Raw genomic sequence first — 4,137 nt, forward strand, 5'->3', positions numbered from 1 at the left:
CAAAGTTGTTAAACTTTGATAAGTTTGATTTTGATAAAAACAAAGCAGAGCTTTGGCAAAATTCTAGAAAAAATTTTAAGAATTGATAAAATCAATAAACTGAATAATTCATTAATTAGTTCTCATGAATGAGAAGTTTACAATATATAGAAGAAAATAAACTAGGAATCCTAATTGAATTAAACTAAAAATTTCCTAGTTGGATTATAATTCCAAAATCCTAAAGATAATGCAAAATAATGCAAAAGATATCAAAGATATTATCTAGAAGTTTCCTAATAGACTTAAAACACTCAAAATAACATATTATATCAAAATATAAAAAAAAATACTCAATATTCCGCGCACACACACTACACATCGAATTGTGTGTGAGAGAACGTCGGCGCGGGCGCGCGGCTAACAGGAGCAGGCGCGCTGGCCTCTCGCAGATGATGGCGCGGGCGCACGTGTACAGGAGCGCGGGCGCGCCTATGCTTCGAACCAAAGAATTCAATTTCATGATTTCTTCAATATTTTCTCCATTTTCTTGATCCTTTTGACCTCCGAAAACATTATAATAATTTTCAAAGTTATTTCCATGCTCTCCAACCAAGTTTCCATGGAGCCCAAATCCTGCAATCCTTGATGGCAAATTAAGAGACATCCCTTGGAACAATATGAATCGTCGGACGCTTCCTAGATTCATATCAGACTCCCCTTTTTCAAAAATATTTGTCCTCAAATCTTGCCATTTATCTACAAAAACCAATCAAATATTAGAAACTTTAAAAATATTTTTCACAAACAATAATGTACTTTGCACACTCAAAACCATATCAAAAATCACGAAATTTGTCATATACAAATGAAACACCTTATAACTACTCGCATGCTTAAACATGATTAAAATTCTATTTAGCAAGACAAAGATCAAATTCCTCCCCTTATTAGACCTAGTTAACCCCAACACAAAGTTCATAGTTAAGTACAACCATTGCTTTCTAGGAATAAGAAACAATGCACTTGAAATATGCCACTCACAATTCCTCTCAACATATCTCTTCATATGCAACCACAACAAATATTCATGCAACGTATTCATTAACTTTATACTACATTCTCCCACAACAAGTAACTTATTCAATGACGAAGATGGAATAAAAGTGCTACTCGTCTTAAACAAACACTTATTGCTCACATAGTATTTCTCAAGAGTTTCATGCAAACATAACTCAAACACATATTTCAAACCATTATCCAATGCATATAACTCATTAACATTCTCAATCCATAAAAACTTTGTAACCAAAATAGATAAGAACTCATATCTTTGTGATAGTGTAGTAACTACCACATATTCCTTACCTCGTTGGCATTGGATCAACTCTTCACCAACAATTCTAACATGTTCATGATCCAACATGATTAACACAACTCCATAATGTTCAACATGCACATTAAAATTTTTGTTATACACTAAGATATAATCAAAGTATATCACAACAAAGCTACCCATAGATGCATGCAAAACACAACCCATCAATCCCATGAAAGTATTACGCACATTAGTTAGCCCAAAAGTCAACAATAACCAATCAGGCAAATATGACTTACCACCTATACTATTCTTGTAGTGACCCGTATCCGTGATTAACGATTAATGAGTAATTAATCATGTAATCATGTTTGGGTTAAGTAAAACATGATTAAGGAAATTCTAGGAGGATTAACGGAGCCCAAAAATGGATTCAGGACACTCGAAATTGGTTTAGAGGGTTCCAAGACTCGAGTGGGATCGGAAGCAACGATCTAGGATCGGAGCGTCCGATCGATGATCGGAACGTTCGATCAAGAACGGAGCTTCCGATGGCTATCGGTGACAGGTGTGTGGTTGCATGTGGATCGAATTGACACGTGGCAAACGGAGCGTCCGATCGGGGAACAGAGCTTCCGATCTGCCGAAACGGAACGTCCGATCGAGGAACGGAGCTTCCGATCGACGTCTATAAATATAGGGTCCGAGCTTCTCATTTCTTGCCAATTCCGAATTCCTCTCCTTCGCCCTATTAGCTCTATTTTGGGCTTTGGGTACTCTTATTTTAGAGTTGGAGTAGGAAATATATTTTAGTATAGTCAGACAGTGTCTGACATAGTAGCGGGGCAGTGCTCGTGTAGCGGAGCAGTGCTCGAAGCTGTGGAGCTGCAGCAGGGGTATGCCCCTAGTTGCGGGATAGTCGCCATCAATGGGCTGACGATGGACGCAGGTATAGCTATGGTCTCCTTAAATTATTTAGGAGTATGCAATAGCTTAGTTAAGGCTTTTAGAGCTTATTGAATACTGCATGGATATTTGCATTGTAGAGTTGATGATAGGCTTGGAACCTAGAGTAGGACTGCTAGGATTTGCCTGTAGTAAGGTACGTAAGTACTGACTGAGATGGCCAGCATGATATATATTATATGTGTTGCATGAGTATGTGCTATATGTTTTACCATGTTTTACGGCTTTAGCACATGCATATGTTTTTACGGAGACTGCATCGGGATGATGTGAGTCATGACAGTTTCCATCAGTCGAGGCGATTCTTCCTGAGGATTCGTGTCTTGGGAATATATGAGTACCACGCGGAGTCGCTCTCTAGCCCGGTACTGTGTATTCCAGGCGCCCAGAGAAAGTGATTTAACCCTGATTTTTGAAGTCACTTATGTGTTGCATATAAAATATATATCATTGCTTTCGTATTGAGCTTAGAGCTCACGTCCAGTGTTTCTGTATGTCTGGACACCCCATTCAACGGGGAAGTTGTAGGTGCATGGTTGGGCACCAGGAGCTTGGAGTAGCCAGCGACCAGTGAAGACAGCAGGATTTAGCTGAAGGTTTTGCCTTTAGGGTTATTTATTTCGATTGAGTTGTATAATCGAATTTATTTATCCGGTTGTATTCTGTCGGTCTGTTTTAACTTAAGTCTTCCGCAGCGATTTATTTAATGCATGTTTAATTATGCTCCTAAACTCTGATTAGGTAGTGGATCCGGGCTGGGTCGCTACATTCATTGGTATCAGAGCATATACATGCAAGAGACTTGGGATATAATACTAAGACTTTGGGTTATCCTTGTAGGATTGGTGAGACCTAAGGATAATTTTCTTCATTTCCAAGGTCTGCGGCAGGAGTTTTCATTATAAGGAAGGCAACAGTGATGAGAACACCGGTAGTAGCATGAATATGCTGACTACAGTTCATCATTTGATGCATTGGGATGCTGATCGAAGAACATATGGATTCCAGCAGGAAAAGACTGGGAGAGAAGAAAGAGAATATCCCTTCAGATATCTTTGAGGGCTTTTTGGAACGAATGGTGTATAATAACCCATGTGGTTCTAGTCCGAAGAGATTCTCCACTCGTAGTTGGAGAGATTGTCATTTAAAATCATGCAGAACATGGTTTTGCCGGTGTGCGTGTATCGATGCTTTTGGTACGCGTACGGAAAACTTCATGTTCAAAAGCATGATTTAGTTACAAGAAGAAAGCTGACGGTAGATCGTGAGCATAAGAGGTCGATTGACATGCACTGACGCAGAGCATAGTTGGTTAGCTAACACGTGCCATTTCTCCGGAGTTCTTTGCGGGAGGACATGTAGAGAGACTTGGACGGGAGTATGCTTGTATCGATGCGTGTGTCGATTAGAAGCTTCATGCTCAAGGAACGAAGACTAGTACGATGATTTAAATACTGTATTGTTGTAGTTGTAAACAGTGTTTCAGTTGTAATAAATCATCAGACTCGGTTGTATCATTCAAGTTATTGATTGTACATTTTGTATTTTCGGAATACTGTAATTGTATTACATAGGGATTGTAATCAAGAAATTGTACATAACTTAAAGCAATGATACATGTTTTATTAATCTAGCAATTCGTGGATGATTGCGTGTTTTTGCTAAGTTTAGCATTGATCCTAGTTGATTAGTATTCAACTGTTGTGACTCATGGGATTTGAGTAGGGCCAACGGTGATTGTTGACTTGCGGTTAGTCTAGGTGTTTTCCTAGGATTGACCTAGTTAGTCAGTGGACTAAGATAGTGCCAGCGATGGGTGGACTCATCTAGAGGCATTAGGCATATTGTTCGGTTTAGAACATTTGGGCTTTGTT

Source organism: Henckelia pumila, chromosome 4 (genome assembly GCF_033568475.1).
Source record: "Henckelia pumila isolate YLH828 chromosome 4, ASM3356847v2, whole genome shotgun sequence".
Classification (NCBI taxonomy): Eukaryota; Viridiplantae; Streptophyta; class Magnoliopsida; order Lamiales; family Gesneriaceae; genus Henckelia; species Henckelia pumila.